At 40.5% G+C, this 20312-nt stretch overlaps 1 protein-coding gene and 1 long non-coding RNA gene across 3 annotated transcripts in view; both read left to right on the top strand.

Moving 5' to 3' along the window:
* Window positions 1-20312, top strand: part of LOC120425344 (titin) — a 344797-nt gene that overhangs the window by 133774 nt on the left and 190711 nt on the right. The window lies entirely within an intron of this gene.
* LOC120425346 (uncharacterized) lies at window positions 2762-3947 on the top strand. Its single transcript, XR_005606506.2, has 2 exons — window positions 2762-3151; window positions 3420-3947. It is a non-coding gene; the product is annotated as an uncharacterized LOC120425346 (long non-coding RNA).

Here is a 20312-nt window from a genome sequence, read left to right as displayed (position 1 = left end):
AAGCTGAGAAAATTTCCTATATTTATCTTTCTAAGACTTTGAAAATCGGTCAATCATTTTTTGAGATACAGCCACTCAAAGTGTCATCGAATTAGGCTGTTATTTTCAACTGACCATTTCTCGGAATCTCGGAAACTATTTGTCCGATTTTCAATTTTAAAATTAAACTTTTACGAAATTTTTCTGATCTTTTCAATATAAATATTTTTAAAAATATTAAAAATTTATCTAAAATAAGAAATTTGGAAATTTTTCTATTATTAGACCTTTTTAAAAGTAAAGCTTGATTAAAATTAAAATTTAAGTACTTTTTGATTTCAATTAAGTTTTTTTTGTCCAGGTTTTCGATATTTTCCAAAAAACACGATTTTCACGATGTGTTATATCAACATATCAAAAAATTTCGAATATTAAAAAATACGTATTTTGGTAATTTAAGACTTTCTAGTCAGCAGTTCTAGCAAAAGCTTTTTGTCAAGCAACTTCTAGCTGGTTTTTTTGACAGACCGCCCGATATGTCAGCCCTATTACGCACTACCCAAGTAACCGCGGGACTGTATAAGGTAGCTTTAAGTCCCCTCTATATCAACATATAAAGTATTCCAATAGAGTCTCAAAACTTTATATTAGCCTGTCCCATTTTGAGGTCATGTCGAGGAATTTCAGGTGCTCACTTCTTAAATGATAGATTATGATGTTAGGAACAATGTTTTCTTAGACAAGAAAAAATAATAAAATACTTTCTCGCACCCCCTAGTCGATTTACTAAAAAAAGTCACTTTTTTGAACAAATTTTCTAAAATCGCTTGGAATCAATACAAAAACTGCTTCGATCAGGTGTGTATTATCTTCAAACGATAGGTTTTTGTCCATAGATTAAGATGCACTATCAATATTGGACCAAAATTTAAGTTTTTGGACTCTCCCAGGCGGATTTGTGTCGAAAAAATCGCATTTTTTCGAAACTTTTTTCAGAAATGTTCATTTAATTTAGGGTAGCCTATTTTTCCCAGTGAAACCAATGCATGCAGCTTGTAGGAAATTTCATGGCGAACATTTTTCCTTCTGAAAAAATCCAATTTCGACACTCCAGAGCCGAGATATTTGTGTTTTAGTGAGGAAAAAAGAAGCAATTTTCAAAATTTCTCAAAATTCAGAAGCAAGGCCTACTAATTACACGATGTAGCAAGCATATGTCTCAAAGGTCAGGGTATGCTTTTTTATAGTAATTTTGGCCGCTGAATCCGAATCTGAAATCAAATTTCGTGTAAACAGTGATGTTTTGAAGCTACACCCTTTCGGAATGTTATTTGCGTGTTTAAGAGGCAGTTTTTGTAAATATTGCTCGGTTTGTTCTAGAGGTCGTATCGAGGTGCTCCGATTTAGATGAAACTTTCAGCGTTTGTTTGTCTATACATGAGATGAACTCATGCCAAATATGAGCCTCTACGACAAAGGGAAGTGGGGTAAAACGGGCATTGAAGTTCGAGGTCCAAAAAACATAAAAAATCTTAAAATTGCTCGCATTTTAGTAAAACTTCATCAATTCCAACTCTCTTTGATGCATTCGAAAGGTCTTTTGAAGCACTTCAAAATGAATGAGCCATAGACGTCCAGGATTGGTTTAACATTTTCTCATAGCTTTTGCAAATTACTGTTAGAAATGGTTTTTTTTAAACCTCAATATCTTTTTGCAACAGTCAGCAACACCCATACTATTTTAGTTCAAAAGTTAGGGAATTTCATGGACTATAAGCCTAACTTTTTGGCCAATCGCAGTTTTCCTCATAGTTTTTCGATTTTTCTAGAACAAACATTTTACAACGTTAGTTATTGTCCATTAGCGGCTGTTTTTAGTCTAACTTTTGTTATATTCGAAATCCTCGGAAAATTCAAAATTCAATGCCCGTTTTTACCCCACTTCCCTTTGTCGTAGAGGCTCATATTTGGCATGAGTTCATCTCATGTATAGACAAACAAACGCTGAAAGTTTCATCCAAATCGGAGCACCTCGATACGACCTCTAGAACAAACCGAGCAATATTTACAAAAACTGCCTCTTAAACACGCAAATAACATTCCAAAAGGGTGTAGCTCCAAAACATCACTGTTTACACAAAATTTGATTTCAGATTCGGATTCAGCGGCCAAAATTACTATAAAAAAGCATACCCTGACCTTTGAGACATATGCTTGCTACATCGTGTAATTAGTAGGCCTTGCTTCTGAATTTTGAGAAATTTTGAAAATTGCCACTTTTTTCCTCACTAAAACTCAAATATCTCGGCTCTGGAGTGTCGAAATTGGATTTTCTCAGAGGGAAAAATGTTCGCCATGAAATTTCCTACAAGCTGCATGTATTGGTTTTACTGGGAAAAATAGGCTACCCTAAATTAAATGAACATTTCTGAAAAAAGTTTCGAAAAAATGCGATTTTTTCGACACAAATCCGCCTGGGAGAGTCCAAAAACTTAAATTTTGGTCCAATATTGATAGTGCATCTTAATCTATGGACAAAAACCTATCGTTTGAAGATAATACACACCTGATCGAAGCAGTTTTTGTATTGATTCCAAGCGATTTTAGAAAATTTGTTCAAAAAAGTGACTTTTTTTAGTAAATTGACTAGGGGGTGCGAGAAAGTATTTTATTATTTTTTCTTGTCTAAGAAAACATTGTTCCTAACATCATAATCTATCATTTAAGAAGTGAGCACCTGAAATTCCTCGACATGACCTCAAAATGGGACAGGCTACTTTATATTCACTTTATACGCATAGAGGTAAAATTGAGTGGCGACGGGTAGAGTTGATATAAAGTTATACCGTGGTAAAATGTCAAAATACTGCTTTACCGACAGTATTAAAAATAGAAACATTCAAAAAGCTTTGCGCAGCTCTCTCTTTCTGGGGAGAGTGCTTTTCACGCTGAGATTATGTTTTTGAAAGCTTATTTGTGATTTTTTGTTGAGTTCCTCTAGATTGGAGATTTTAAACGGCGTGTTGAATTGAATTTTTATGAGATGTTTCTCCTTGATGCGCTGCGCCAACCGTCTCGTCCGTTCTGAAATATGTATGAACAGTTGATGTTTTTCAATACAGTCAGTCAGAACAACTTTATTTTACTCAGGGAAAATAAAAACACCTGGCAGGTTAACCATGTCGCGAGGATGGACGAAGACCATCCTGTCAGGATGCTCTTTGACCGCGCGCGACCCGATGGCGGCACAGGCCGAAGAGCAGGAGCACAGCGTGCACGATGGGGAAATCAGATCGAGGCGGACCTAAGAAAGATCTGCAACCTAGGAGACTGGCGAGCTGCAGCCCAGAACCGAGCAACATGGAACAACCTTCTTGATACAGCACGGGCACCGCGTATGGTGTTCTAAGCTGATTGGTATGGTATGGTATGTATGGCAGGTTAAATAGGAGCATTTATTCTTCACTTAGCTACAAAGGTTAATCACGATATAACGCACTTGTATATTTACTTTTTTCATCCTTTATTCCTCATTAATTACATTTCCTGAGTTTGTAAAAGGAAACATGCACAGCGTCACAAAAAAGCCACCACAAAAATGTCAGCACTCTCTCTCGCGGCGACCTCCCTTCGGCGAGGCAAATCGGACGGGATCGGCATCACGTCTTCGATGCGGCCAGGGCTCAGAGTGCCGACTAGGCACCCGGTCCTGGCGTCTTGGAGCGGTTTCCGCCGATGGCATGCAGCTTCCGCCGGTGTGCGCGCCGTGGTGATTCTGAGCGACTTTTCAGCGACGCCCTGAGCGGCCAACGAAGCGGCTCGCCCTCGCGGACCTACGGTTCGAGCACACAGCAAAACCTGGACCTCCTCCTTTCCGGATTTTGTTTTTGCCATCGCAGCTAGAAATAAGAATAATTTTAAACAAAACCTAGTTAAATTTAATGTAATAAACTCACCTTTTTTATAGACGCGGATCGATTTTTCCAACCATAAACATAAAAATACCACGAAATACTGCCAAACTTTTATTGCCCTCACTAGAGTTGAGTTAGTGTTTTGAAACATTTAAGAAATGTCAAAGTGTGATGTAACATTAATGGCTTACTTTACAGTGATATATAAAGCTTACCATTAATGCTTCAAAACATTATTGTGCTAAATGCTTTGAAACTTTAATTGGCTGTTCTATATGTCATTATACAGTAGGTAATAATGTTTCAAGCTACAAATGTTTCAAAACATTTGGAAAGTCTATTTAAAGTGTCATAGCATTGAGAATGTTTATTAAGAGTGAATATAGAGTTTTGATTAAATGCTTGTGGTTACTTGGGTAATGTGACAGCTCGAGCTCGATCATTGTTAACATCAGGACACTGTGATGAGAAGTTCGTCATTTTTGGGTTAAATTATATTTTTTTGCACTGGGCCTCCAACAAATCTTCAAGTTGAATAAAATTAAATTCCCTCGGCATGCAACCATAACAGGTGTGTCAAACAAAACATCGTCCAAAAATGTGAGTAAAAACGCCAACCTCTGCAATCCATTAAAACTCATCGCTCAACGTTGACCTGTTGTGACAGTGCCCGTCCCCCCAACATCTGTGCAAACATTCTGTATCGTTTCTAAAATCCACCCCAGTTTGATTTGTTTAGCTTGGACGACACCCACAAATCGGACGCTATCTCCTATAGGTTGAATTTTCCACGCGTTACCAGCAAATATTTCGCATTTTTGTGGGTGGTAAGTTTTTCCTTTGTTCACTTTGCAAATTTACGCGTTCAGCTGACGTCTCAATCACACAATTTCCACACGCGCCGCTAGGGCGTCCAATTTTCCCGGGTTTTGAATTTCCCGGGAAACGGGAAAAATATTTTCGAAATCCCGGGAATTCCCGGGATCCCGGGAAATTTTTCAAGCAGTCATAAAATCTATGTTTTCATAATAAGGAATATTTTTTCATGCTAGAAACCATAGAATAAGCTCAATAATAAAAAATGGTGATAATCTACACTTCAATTCAAACAAGGACGACAGTTTTTAAAACTTAAAATTAATTAAAAATGGATTTTTGTATTGTTCTTTCATGTGCCTTGGATTTCAAATAAATTACAATTTTTGATTCCAATGTGATTTAAATTAAATAAATGTTTTATAAATATATTTATTTTATGTATTTTTTATAAGTAATAACTAGAAAAGCTTAAAAAATTTAATTCAAAATGTCTAAAAAACGAGAAACGACAGCAAATCCAGATTTTTTTTTAAATGTAAGATATTGTCTTTCATTTATAGGACCTTTAAAAAAAACTCTAGAAATAAAATGATACCAGTCAATGTAAAATTTTAGATAAGTTTTGAATTTCTTATTTTATATAAAACATATTTAACAAATTATCTTTAAAATACTCCGCCAACTGGGAAGAAACAGGATTACAGGCTGAATAAGCATAGGATTTCAGAGCATTTAATTCGAAAATCGGTGTACTAATTGTTTTGTTTTGATCCAGTTTTAACAGAAGTTATTCAAAACACGATACAAAAAATTAACTTGAATAGCTGTCTTAATTTGTCTAATTTGTCTAATATGTTTTTTTCTTATTTAAAATCTTAAATATACGTAAATATAATACCCAGTCTTTTAAAAATACATTAAATTATACAGAAAATATTTAATGAGCAAGGCATTTTTTCGGATTTGTGAACTTAAATTTTAACAAATTTCCCTAATAACCAAATTAATACTGAAATATGCCGAATACAAATTTTTTATGCTTCAAATTCGTATCGATTACTATGTACTCCCTAATTATAATAGACCAAAATTGTTTTTTTTTTCAATTTCGGGAATTCCCGGGAAAAAATATTAAAAATCCCGGGATCCGGGAATTCCCGGTTTTGGAAAAATCCCGGGATTTTTGTCCCGGGAATTCCCGGGATGGACGCACTACGCGCCGCAAATCTCTGCCTTCAAAACGGCACGTCGGTAATTAGTCCGAGAAAACGGAATTTATTAGCGCTGCATTTATAACGACGGGAATTCTCCGACGACGGCGCAAGCCGTTGGAAGTAAATCAATTCGTTCGATTTAATTAACGCTGAGGTGGACGGGTGCGTCTGCGAGTTTCAAGACTCTTCAAGTGTGAATTGAAGCGTTTGTTTGCGAAAATGGCTACACTGCACTGTTTTAAGATGGGGTTATGATTAATGAGAAATCTTTAGACATTTGAAAATGATGATTTTATCCAAGCGTCTCCACGCTAAACGAAAAAGATACTTTTTCGAGGTGTCATCCGTACTGAGCGCTCAGTTTGGACAAGGTGACTGTAACTCAATTGGTAAAAGCGCAGATCTAACGGTGGTGATAACACCGACGCGAGTTCGAATCCCACTAACGTCAGATTTTTTTAACATAAGCTACTTAGTGTCACTGATCTGAACTTCTGAACTCTTCACCAATCCGACACTGAAAACCAATTTACCAACCGCTTCCCAAAACCGATTGCGATAGCGAGATTAATTCCGCGTCGTGTCTTTCTCCCGAAGCTTAATACCCTTCGCCTAACGGAGCCCTGTAACCTGTTGCCCAAGACCGTTCCCTGAAAGTCCGCTGATAAAGATCCACCCTCCATCTTCTTCGCCGAACAGCGGCCGACCCCTCGAGAAGTAGCAGATCAAGATCCCGCGCGGAATGAAAAATCATCAGCTTTAATAGGTTTGCGTTCGAGTAAACCTCCAGACCTCGAGTCTTCTAGGGGGGAAAGTTGCGGCGGCAAGGGAGCGTCGACCATTCTACCGCGGATTGAGATTAATTGCGGCCCGATGCTTGATTCAGCTCCGCCGACCACATCAGGCCGGTTGGTCTAGTTTCGTAAATGGCTGGTATTGTCTGGTTTCCTTCCCGATCCCGCGAACGCTGCTGGAACTTTGATTGAGCGCGGTTGATTGAAACTGTCAAGTCATGCGCGCCGCCGCGTAATCTTCAAGTGATAATTCGTCATTTTCGGGCATTTCTACGGGGGGCGCCTTTAGTGTCAAACCGCAAGCGCCATGACGACGCCCGGTGACAGCTGTCCGTCAACCGTCGTTACGCGCAGTTTCTTCCGCGAGAAACGTCAGCAGAAGATCGCTCGATCTTGCGGAGCCCGGCACCTGAGCGGGTTACGTCGCCTCCTTGATCACCGCTTGATTACACCGCAGTAGGCCGCGGTTGCGCGAATCTTCACGTGGCGCGGAAACTCATTATCTATGCAAACACGACACGTAGAGCTTAGTCCAAGAGAAAGATCGCGGTCGAGCGCGGATCGCCGATCGATCGACGAAACACGCGCTCTACATAATTGATGAAAGTAAATTGAACGAGTTACGGAGCGGCCGCGGCTTGTTCCGGACACACACCCGGAGGTAGAGGCTTAGGAGATGTTTCTACTACACCGGAGAGCAGGTCCAATTACACCTGTAAGCAAAGCGAGTGAGTGTGCGCGCGCGCGCCTTTTAATTGTAGTTGTTTTTTGCCTGTAATTACAGAGAGCAGCAGCTTTGCTGCACCTTTTACTCCGCCTGGCACAGAGAAATTAGCGTACTGGAACGAGGTTTCCGCTGCAGATAATCCGCGCGATCGTATCTAGGGCTTTGGAGCAGCAGGTTTCTGCGCACTAATCGACGCCATAAGGTTCTCCGAAGCTGGTAGCTTGTTCCAATTATCTTTATTCAGGTTATCGGTCATGACCTCTTTCTAAAACACCTGACTGCCTTGATCCACCAAAAGGCGCCTACTTGACAGCTGATGCAATTCCTAGAAGCTGCAACCCGCCTTGCGGTTCGCTGAGTTGTGGTGGATCAGTTAAATGGTTGCAATCCTATATCTCCAGCAGGTTGCACGCGATCCGTTACGCAAAACTATTCTGCTGCTAGCAAAACTGTAAACAAACACCCAACCTGAAACGTAAAAGTCAAAGTCTCCGATTACCATTCCGTTTGCGTGCGTACACCACAGTCAGTCATCTCACCACGGGTCAGCGGCACTTGGCGTGCATACTAAAAGGCAACCTTTTCGGGCATCGTGAAATCTTTGCGATCTAGCCGGAGCGTCGATCGCGCACCGCAAGAACGAGCAGTCGGTAAGGTAGATTTTCACCTGCACGTTTTGAACCTCGCGTATCGCGTGGTGTTGACGAAGAAAATAAACAAAAACAAATGCTAAGTGAGCACGAGAGAGGGAGAGAGTGAGAGCGTGAGAAGGTTTGAGAGCGGTTGATTTTGGTGAGAATATCAATGTGTTGCGCGGTAAATTGGAAGAGAGGTTGTTGGATGTAGTGTCGCGTAGATGGCTTGATGTTGCAAGGGCAGTGAATGATGTTGCGTGTAGCAATGCTTTTCGTTGCATTTCGATGCCGGTTTGCTCTTTTGTACTAAGCTTACTGGGTTTTCTATCTAGATAGAACAAGAGAGCACACGGGCATCGATCTGTTGAGACCTGTTGAAATTGATATTGAATATTGAAAATTTTAGCTCTCAAATGGATAGGCTGACAAGAAAAGTCTCAATTTTGTTTCATAACGGAAAAAGTTGTTTTCAAAAATGGTCACTTTTTTGTTACGCATAAAAAAATGCTTGATAATATTAAAGCGTATCCTAGACCTTACACCTTCCCAAAAACCGTCCAACTACAAGCGAAACTAACTTGGGGACACCGTGGAGAATTTCCCTTGTCCCCTTAAAAAAGTGAAGCATCAACACTTCCCGTCTTCCAAATCCCTTTCCTTGTTCCTGGTGCGCGGTGGAGGTGGGAGCGGCCGGCAATGGACGGCTGCTATGATGGTGTGAATCTGGTTCAGGTTTTATTCCCTACTATCAATTTCTAGGCAACTTGGGCTTAGAAAATCACCACTTAACATGGCGAAATCCAGTCTGCAATCTGCTAAAATGATTATCACTTAAAAATTGTGCATTTTACGGAAAGTATTATAATGCACAGTTCAATTCTGATTAACTTTTTAAAATAACTTAATTCAAAAATGAATTTTGTACCCAACAAAAATTTTAAAATTTATACATTTAATGTAAGTTTATTAGCTTGAAAATGATACATTTTATAAAAAAAAACTAAAGTAACTTTTCGATTGCATTTCTGTTTATTTTTTATTTATTTTTAGTCTAGATTTCCAAAAAAAAATCTATTTTCAAATTCATAAATTCCTTCATAAACAAAATATTGCACCATCACGCACTATGGCTCAAAAGATGTATTTTTGATACCGTAAACCATCTAAAAAATGAAAAATACGTATGTTGGGAATTCAACTTCAAGTTGGCCCGAAAAATCTAGGGGCAATTTTTTTTTTTTTTTCAAAAAACTTCAAAATGTCAATGAAATTTAAGTACAATCTGCTGAAATCGATTTTAGATGCGTTCCCTTGCGTTTACAATCAGTTTTAGCATGTTTGAGTTGATCTAAAATTCTCTTGATTTTTTGAAAATTTGCTATGTTTATGTTTTTTTGGCTAAAATTTTTGTTTTCGTCAAATCTTTCATTTTTTGAAAATGAATGATTGCAAAACAACTGAACTAGTATAAAATGCAGTTTAAAACACTTTTTCTATGCAAATGCTGAAACTATGCCCCCCCTCATTTTATTGAGGTTTTATGGTAGTATCTTGATTGCTTAATAGTTTTATTTGGGCATTCACGGAAACAAATAAGCAAGAGCTAATTAAAAGGTTCTAAGAAGGTTTTATGCCTCGGGCATAAAATCTGGTGAAAATAAAAGCCGACTGGCTTTCAATAAGGTTTTATGAAAGTTTTAATAAAGGCATTAAAACCAGATGGCAATGCCATGCCAAACGGTTTTATCGCATGCTTCTTTAAAACCAAGGGTGTTGTAGCTGTCAAGTGACATTAGGCATGCAGAAAGCTCACTTAAAACCATAAGCTCCTAAAGGAGCATTTAATGCAGCCAAATAGCAATGCTTAAATATGGCGCTTAATGCGTGGTCTGATTGACTATGATTGACCGCCATCTTGGCAGAAAAAATAAAAAAAGCATAAATTTGAAAAAAAAAATTATTAAAAACACACAATTATGATAAATTTCTGACATCGTTAGCATAGCCATAGAACTTCAAAAATAGTTTGAACATTTTTTGCGAAAAAAAAATGCGAATAAAAAATGACATTTAAAACTGTGATTTCAGAAGAAATATTTTTGATGAAGCAAATTGGTTTTTTGGCTCTATTTCCCCTACATTTATCGATAAAATTTCAATCGCAGCTGAATTAGAGCCACCGATTGTGAGGAATAAGCTTTAAAATTATTATAATTACCTCCAATATCTATCATATCGACATCACAATTTTTAACAACCATCTCCATTATTTCATTTGGCAAAACGAAAACTTATTTTCTGCCATAATAAAATCTGTATGTCATAAGACGCACGAAGACGTATGAAATGTGCTTTATCCCTAACCCCTAACAAGGTTTTAACGAAGGTTTTATCAAGGTTTTAAGGAGGTCGTTAGGATTCAGTTGTAAACCTTGAACTCCTCTGTGGGTTTTATAAAAAGGCCGTAACAACCTTTTAAGGTGTATTCACATTATACCGCATCCGCACAAAATTTGACAGTACGGACGCACAGTGCGGACGCGATTTCTCCGGAACAGTGTGAATGGGAACATTTGAAATGCATTGGAGAAATCGCGTCCGTACTGTCAAATTTTGTGCGGATGCGGCAGCGGCTGCGGATATGGAATAATGTGAATACACCTTTACAGAGATCCTTTTGGGTTTTAAGTAGGGTTTATCGAGGTTCTGAGGAGTTTGTTACGACTATGTGGTTTTAATGTTGGTTTTGGCTGATAGGTTTTATAGCGGTTGTGAATGATTTGATAAAGCCTAAAATGTTACTTGGGTAATTAACCTACATTTTTCGAGATGAGATTTGTCTGATCACGGTTTCAGTCGGACGGGGAAGTTAATAGGGACGTGGCGTTACATCGTGCTGCCATCTGGTTTTTAAAGTGCAAGAGTGGAAAAGTGATGAGTCTTCGTCTAAAAATAGACGGTGTCCTATCTCGCTCAGCAAAATGCAGTCGATAAAGTAGTCGGTTTTCGATGGAGAAAAAGTGGAAAACGTGGTCTAAAATTAGCGACGCCATCCCCCCATGTTGGCCCCGGTCCTAGCCTAGAGGTCAGGTCGTTAGCTCTGTCCAGATAGAGGTTTGCAAATGCCTCGACAAAATCAAGCCTAGTTTCGAGTAGGAATCTCGCAATCGAGAACGCCAAGGCAATAGGGGGATGGCGTCGCTATTTTTAGACCACGTTTGCCACTTTTTCTCCATCGAAACCGACTACTTTATCGACTTCATTTTGCTGGGGGAGATAGGACGCCGTCTATTTTTAGATGATGACTCAGCACTTTTCCACTCTTGCACTTAAAAAAACCAGATGGCAGCACGATGTAACGCCACGTCCCTATAGGGAAACACTTTTTCTTCATCGAAACCGACTACTTTATCGACTTCATTTTGCTGGGCGAGATAGGACGCCGTCTATTTTTAGACGATGACTTGTACTTGAAAAAACCAGATGGCAGCACGATGTAACGCCACGTCCCTATGCTGTAAAGCGAACAATTTGTTTTTTTTTTGTAATATCTTTCCTTTTTATCTTATTTTAAACAATGATATCTACTGATTAGAGCGACGTTCACAGTTATTGAAAAACGTTCTGATAACCCATCGCGACATCATTCAAGGTGCAACCATGAAGCTTGCAACTTGTGGTTTTGTCGTACTGGCTAATTTATTGGTGGGCTCCGCCCAAACCCCGCACGTTCTGGACTATTCGTTGCGGATTATCGAGTACCTAATGCAGGTGCAGGTTGGAACCTTCGAGTGCATCTTTTTCGACATGACCTCGAAAAGTCCGTACGACAATGTGCTGAGTGTATTGTTGCAATCGCCGAAGCTGGAATCTGCCGTAAAGTATGTACTGCAAGGTTCAGGTTGGGGCGATCGGAGCGAAGCTTTACCGAAAACACCTTCGCTGCTAGTGTTATATCCAGGCCGTGAAGGAGAATTCACAGCTTATGCCATGACTCGGCAAATTTTAGAGTTTTTCAACCTGTTCGACCCCGCCACGGTAGTGATGACATTCATGGAGTTTTCCGAATTGAACGTTGCCGTGATTATGGATTGGATTTTCAGTGATGTGAATTGCAATAATGTTTTATATCTCGATACCTTGAGCACAAAGGTACGACTGAAAAGTCTTAAAAACGAAATTGGTTTTGATCTTCGTGATGGTCAACCTCATCCAAAACGGGTTTTCGATTGGTTCAGATACTCATTCAATGGAAACGTCATAACGTACGTTCCTAAAACGATGTCAGGAGACTTGGAAACAGCTTCTTACAAATGGGTCAAGGCGACTGCTGATTATTTAAACTGTGCACTACAAGTTTTTCCTGGTGGTTCTACAATAGGTGATATTATGCTTAGAAGGATGGTGCAATTAAGCACAGATAGAACCTTTCAAGGAGTAATCATGAGTGCTCCCATAGGAATTCGAATACTGGTTCCCAGAGGAAGACCATTAACACCGGGTGAGATAATGACAATGCCATTTAAATGGCAGGTTTGGACGCTGCTAGCAATTGTTTTAATTGTTACGGAAGTTGTAAAGTATGTGGTGCCAGACTCATTCAAGAATGATCCAATTCTACTTGTGGTTTGTGGATTTGAAGAGTATGATCTACATCGTGCTGGACGCTGGGAGAAGGCGATTTTGCACTCTTTGATCGTAGTGATGTTTTTTATGACCAACGCATTCGAAACCAAAATTATTTCGATGATGATTGACAAACCATCAGCCCAAACGGCGAAAAGATTAGATGATTTTGACAAGTATGGGCTTAAGTTTCGATTTAACCTAACTCAACTACCCGAAGCTGGTGAAGATCCCTTCATTGGGAAATACGTAGAGCATGGCGATCCCGTAGAAATTTTTCACAATGAACCTAATGTTGCTCTTATAGCAGCTGAAGAGTTGGTCGCTATGGTACCGAAACTGTCGTACGATTTCGAACGGGGACAGACTTGGTTCATTGTTCTAGAGGAACACATTTCGGTTGACACGATGCATTATTATCCAACACCAGTCCGCAGTCCGTACTTGCGGATATTTCAGTTCACATATGTTACCCTTAACGAAGCTGGTCTTTTTAACCTATGGGAGCGACAGCACGGTGATTTTTGTTACAAATGGATCTCCGGCAAAAGACCTCGTGGCCATGTTGAGGAGCAAAGCTATCTGAATTTTGACGACATGATGGTGGCATGGCTCGTCCTAGCGTTCGGTTACGGCATGAGCTTGATTGGGTTCATGGGAGAAATGATTCAACAAACATTTGAAAAGTGCTGCAAAAAACATTAGGCTTTTGTGTTGCGAAGTTCCAACTTTGATATATTTGATTCGCGTTGCATACAATATTGTGAGTTTAAAGCAGTGTTGCGATTTTGAGCGCTCATCCGCTCATGAGCGAGCATTTTTCGCTCATTCGTGAGGAGGAGCGCGACGCAACTAGCTCACGTTTGCTCGTGCTCGTGTTTGCTCATTTATTTTTTGAGCGAAAATGCTCATTGCTCGCGCTCGCGCTCATTTTTGCTCATTGTAGAGCTTCGAGGTTGTTTCTTTTTAATGGAGGCTTGAATAGGCTAATCTTAATAATATTGGATGAAGTTATTTGTCATATTTTTTTGTTTTGAAACTTGTTTTGGAGTCAGAGTTAAGGGGTTAAGGTGTTACATTAAGATCTGTACACAGTAAAAAAACCATAGAAATATTACATCTGGGAAGTACGTCTTTTATTTTAGAAAAATGCGTAATTTTACTTCTGAAAATGTGTAATTTTGCCACTTTTTTGGTGTAATGCATTTTTTTCAGTCTGAATCGAGGTAAAATTATAACATTCAAGAGGTAATATTCAACCTTACAAAATTACAACTTCCAAATGTACACTTTTTTACTGTGTAGAAATAATTCGATTAATAAAAAAAAGTTGATAATAGAGTGACACGTGAAAGTGAACTATTTAATAAAGCTGAAAAGTATCTTTTAAGGAATACAAATATGTTTTCTTGGTAATACGTTTAGTCATGTTTTAATACCTGGGCACCTCATCTTGTTTAGTCAATTATTTGTAAATAATTTTGCATAATAAATGTCAAATCTGTGTCTTAGATAATTTTCACATCAATTATCTTATTTATATGCTGGAGTCGATCCAAATAAATAAATGAGAAATGAGCCTGCTCACAAGTAAAAACATGTTTTAATATAAAAAAACTATTACCATCCTATTTACAGCTTATTTAAGACCTAAAAATTTCGTTCCTTGACAGTTTACTCTAAATTTGAAAGTGAAATAAGCTAAAAAGAGTGTCTGGGATTCTTAGCAAATTAAGACACTTTACTTGCGTGTCAGCCATTTTTCATTTATCGGGAAATTAATCAAAACTAGTTTTCTAAATTATCAAACTCTGAAAAAATATATATAGGCTGACAACATTAAAGTTTCATAAATTTACCATTACCACATTGATCACTCAAAAAACTGGGGTAGAAAAGTATCCCCCGCAATCCACCGCGATCTATTTTTGACAGTTCGACGCCAACGAATAATTTGATGAATTTACCGCGGTTAACCAAAATTAAATTACCAATGCAATTTTGATGAGTTCATGGACCTTTTTCGCGATGAAATTATCTTCAAAAGTGGCAATCCAATTGGCCTGTGCCAGATTCATAAACAATACTAAAAATCTACCTGATTTGCTGATGAGCGCTCATTGAGCGCGAGCGCATGCGTTGAGCATGAGCGAGCACGAGCTACCTGTTAAGTCCTCATGCTCATGAATGAGCGAGCACGGATTCTGGCTCGCTCGCTCATTCGCAACCCTGGTTTAAAGTGCAGATTGGGTAAGATTATAAATTCATTGTAAAGTGCATTGTAGTAGCATCAATGCTAACGTGGAAAACTGTTAGACGTGTAGATTGATAATCTTTCTGATAACCCATCAAGAGATCATTCAAGGTGAAACCATGAAGCTTGCCACTTGTGTTTTTTTCGTGCTGGCAAATTTATTATTGGGCTCCGCCCAAAACCCGCACGTTTTGGACTATTCGTTGCGGATTATCGAGTACCTAATGCAGGTGCAGGTTGGAACCTTCGAGTGCATATTTTTCGACATGACTTCGAAAAGTCCGTACGATAATGTGCTGAGTGTATTGTTGCAATCCCCAAAGCTGGAATCTGCCGTAAAGTATGTCCTGCAAGGTTCAGGTTGGGGCGATCGGAGCGAAGCTTTACCGAAAACACCTTCGCTGCTAGTGTTGTATCCAGGCCGTCAAGTAGAATTCAGTCTCTATGCCAAGACTCGGCAAATCTTAAAGTTTTTCAACCTGTTCGACCCCGCCACGGTAGTGATGACATTCATGGAGTTTTCCGAGTTGAGCGTTGGAGAGATAATGAATTGGATTTTCAATGATGTGAATTGCAACAATGCTTTATTTTTCGACACCTTTAGCACACAGGTACGGTTGAAAAGTCTGAAAAACAGTGTTGTTATTGATCTTCGTGATGGTCAACCTCATCCTAAACGACTTTTCGGTTGGTTTAGGTACTCATTCAATGGAAACACCATAACGTATGTTCCAGAAAAAAATACTGGAGACTTGGAAACAGCATCGTACAAATGGGTTAAGGCGACTGCTGAGTATTTAAATGGGAAACTAAGAATGATTCCTAAAGACGGTGATATTAGGCTTAGAAGGATGGTGCTAGTGAAAATAGATAGAACCTTTCAAGGGATAGCCATGTGTGCTCCCACAAGTTGTCGGATACTTATTCCTAGAGGAAGACGATTGACCGCCGTTGAGATCATGACAATGCCATTTAAATGGCAAGTGTGGACGCTGCTAGCAATTGCTTTAGTTGTTACGGAAGTTGTAAGGTATGCGGTGCCAGACTCGTTCAAAAATGATCCAATTCTACTCGTGGTTTGCGGATTTGAACGGCATGATCTGCATCGTGCCGGACGCTGGGAACGAGCCATTTTGCACTCATTGATCGTAGTGATGTTTTTTATGACCAACGCATTCGAAACGAAAATTATTTCGATGATGATTGACAGACCATCGGCCCAAACGGCGAAGAGGTTAGATGATTTTGACAAGTATGGACTCAAGTTCCGATTTGATCTCAATCAAATACCCGACGCTGTTGAGCATCCTTTAATTGGCAGATACGTAGAACATGGCGATCCCGTAGAAATTTTTCACAATGAACCCGGTGTTGCCATTATTGCAGCTGAAGAGTTGGTCGCTATGGTACCGAAACTGTCGTACGATTACGAGCGGGGACTGTCGTGGTTCATTGTTCTAGAGGATCAAATTTCGTTCGATACAATGCATGTTTATCAAACAGCAGTCCGCAGTCCATACTTGGGGATATTTCAATTCACATATATTGCTCTAAACGAAGCTGGTCTTTTCAACCTATGGCAGCGACAACAAGGTGATCATAGCTACAAGTGGATCTCTGGTAATAGACCACGTGGAAATGATGAGGAACAACATTATCTAGTTTTTGACGACATGCTAGTGGCGTGGCTCGTCCTAGCGTTTGGATACGGCATAAGCTTGATTGGGTTTGTTTGGGAAATGATTAAAAAAACAATTGCAAAGGGCTACAAAAAAGACAAAATATGGGCTTAGATGACAAGCACATGTTTTTGATAAGTATGGCGATATTATGATCTGGTCGTTGAATCACGTGTGTTAGTATTTACATGCAAAGTTCCAATTTGTATGAAGTTATAATAATCAAATCATTGTTAATATTCAAATAAAAAATAAAAAATTGCGCAACCTTTTTCGCTAACTCCGAAGTTCGAAGTATCCTTTCGAGAGCAAGGCAGCAAAAAAGTTTCTGCCGCCTTAAAAACTACAAAAAATAAAACTAATACAAAAAGTTCTATTTCGTAGAAAACTACACATCCGTGAAAAAAAAAAAAACAGGAAGCCGAAACCGATGTAAACTGCTTGCATTTTTAGAAAATACGTAAACCGAAACGTTAAAACCGCGATTAAATATTTACTCATCGTCTCAAGTTTACGCACCAGCCCCGTTCAAAGATGGCGCTGGTTGGCGTAATGCTCTCTCTATTCTATTTAAAGCTGGAATCCAGATATCCATCATCCATCACAACCGCGGTGGCAGACCACTTGTTCTCGATGTTTTCCGCTCGCACCCGATTTTCGTCACGGTGGAAAATTGCTCCAGAATTTGCGCCTGCTAAAATTAGACCCAAACTTCCAAGCCAGTGTTGCCAGCCGGTTTCGTCGGAACATCATCAAAAGTGGCGGCTCTATTAATGTCTCCATTAAGGTGGGAAGGGCCCCGTAAAAGTTGCACCGGCGAAGCCGGGGGTGAGTTCCAAGCTAATTGTTGCCCTCAAATCGCGGTCATCGAGCCGACATCATCGCCGTCGTCGGTTCAAGTCTTGGGAGGACGTAAAATGATTATTTACTGCGCGCAATAATGACATAAATTTTTCCCGTTAGTGTGCAGTTATGTTAATAAAAATGGAACCTGGGTGATCTGGTTCTGGGAGAGACGGGGAAGTGCAAAATGGAACGTGTTTTTCATTTTTTTTCTGCTGAAGCATCTTAGCTGCTGAGAGATGGCAGGCTGGTATTTCACGGAATTGTTTCTTGAGAGAAGTGCAAAGTGGTCGATAATTTCTGACTTTGATAGCTGTTTTAATTGGTATCATTTCTGAGGTTGTAGCAATTTGCTTACGCAAATCGAATCTATAAATATGCAGGATTTAAGTCATCAGCATTTAATCATTTCTTCAATTGGTATTCAAACTCTACAAATGGAGTAATTACCACGTCCAAGGTGGTTTCCAATTTGTCTCACATCGTGTCACACTCGTTATAAACCACTCAATCTGTTCCCTGTTCCCCGACCGGGTCTTGCTTCTTCTTAATGCCCCCAGACTGCATCGCAACGCATTTCACTTGACGCGAGTCCGCGCAAAATTCAACGACGTGGGAAGATCTGAAGAAATCGTGCGCTGCGCTTTCGGTAGTCATTGTCAAATAAACATTTATTGGACCAGTCCACAGACGGTCCCGGCAGATTTATGACCGCCATCATCGCTCGCAAAACTAATTTAGAAATTTCTTTTTTTTTTAATAGAGTGGCGAACGGTTGTACATCAAAGTTGCAGATCTGCTGCCCAAGTTCACATTTCTGGGTCCCAGCTTGGACGAGGCCTTGAACCTGCAGCGCGAGCACGAGGAACTGCTGAGGCAAATTCAGGTAATTGCCGGGATTTTAAAAGGTTTTTGATTGGTTTTAACTCAGTATTTTAAATTGTAGAATCTCCCGACGCCACTGGAGGAGTTCTACCACAAAGTTCAGGAAAAGATCGCCGCAAATGAGCCACCCAATCCGGTGTTGATCGAAGAAATGGCCGCATCGCTCGGCGCCGTCTGGCAGGACATCAAAAAGATGCTCCAGGAAAGGCGAGACATCGTCCTGTTCAACGTGAACTTTTTCGAGCGGCTCGGCGAATGCTACGGCAAGATGAGCTCCCTGGAGGTGGCCTGCAACGACACAATGATCCCGATCGAGATCGACGCCGTCCGCGATTTTCTCGAGTCGTTCAAAACTCTCCGAATAGACATGTTGACGTCGATCTCGGCCGCCCTGAAGGTAGGCAACCAGCTGCTCGACCGACTTCGCGAGCTCGCCAACATCGGAACGCTCGACTCGCGGCCGAACCACATCAAACAGGACGCAATCTACGCCGTGGGTCAGGTCGAGCGATGGCTCGAAGATCTCTCCAACCGGCGGAACAACCTCGAACAAGCCTGGCAGTCACGCAAAACCCAACTAGAGCAGTGCCTCACGCTAGCGATCCTCGCCAAAGAACTCGCAGACATCGAGTACAGCCTAAACGCGTCACGCAACTCCAACCTCAGTTCCTTCACTCTGGGCGACTCGTCCGAACAAGCTCGCGACCTGCTCGACACCTACCAAAATCTCAAACCGGACGCACTACTCCTTCGCGATAAATCACTCAAAATTACGAAAGCAACCGAAGAACTCGTCGCCACCGGATGCTTCGCCGGTGATGAAGCCTGCGCGAAGGCCTACAGCGTTCTCGCGGCTTGCACAGAATTCGTCGACGAAATCGACCACCGAGAATCGCTGCTCTCGCAGTCGCGAGAATTCTTCGGCCGGGCCGAGAACCTCCTCACCAAACTGACTCAAATCGAGATGGAGCTCAGCAACGACCAGCAACTGCTGACAATCTCCGAACAAACGCTGCAAGAACTAACCTCGACCATCACCCAGGTCCTGCAAGCCGGCTACTCGCTAATCGACGACGTTGGCCGGACCAAGCCGGAAGTGACCGGAGTTCAAACGATGGTCGAGCGGATAGAGCAGAAGAAGCTCGTCTTTGAGCGGTACAGTCTACAGCAAAGTGAGCACAACCTCCGGTTGACGGAAGCCCTGAACGAGTTTATGGAGCGGTACAATCTGCTCTTTCAGTGGATGGCCGACGCGCGGAAGGAGCGCATCGAGCAGGGAACCGGCATTCACCGGATGGGGGAAAGCCTGGCGGAGGCGAAGGATTGTTTGCTGTTGCATCATCAGCTTCTGAATGATTTGGAGGTGAGTTCATTTTTTATCAATTGAGGAAACTAGGGTTTTTTTTCTCCTTATACCTCATCTGACCTTTTACCCTTATGTCCAAGTCCAACAGTAGGGCTGCTTTATCGAATTTTCAAACATAATTCCCAAAAGATGGGCCTTTGTATTATGGTTTTTGAGAATAGACATAACACTTCGACGTCGTCGTGCTATCTTGTCGCACCCGCCATTTTGACGTTCCGAGAAAAACGCGTTTTAATGTTTGACCTTGAATATTCAAAAACGAGAGCACGCAATGTAAACAATAAGAAACACGTTTTGTTTGGCTCACCATTCTGTACATTGTCCCAAAGTTTGGTTGAAGTTGGTTGCTGGAGTCCCGAGTTATAATTACAAATGTTTACGGTAGTCTAGCTTGTACGTGCGACAAACGCATCCTGACTTTCCTGACCTGAAATCCCTTTGGCATTTTGTCGCACTTACATCAATTTTCATGGAGTGACAAGATAGCACGACAAGATTGAAACTACTTTCATATGTAAAGTGACAAAAATGCACGGAGTTTTTTCGGTTTTTGTTGAATATCTCAGGATCGAAATCG

The sequence above is a fragment of the Culex pipiens genome, chromosome 3, assembly GCF_016801865.2.
Source record: "Culex pipiens pallens isolate TS chromosome 3, TS_CPP_V2, whole genome shotgun sequence".
Lineage (NCBI taxonomy): Eukaryota > Metazoa > Arthropoda > Insecta > Diptera > Culicidae > Culex > Culex pipiens.
This window is presented reverse-complemented; position numbering and strand designations above follow the sequence as displayed.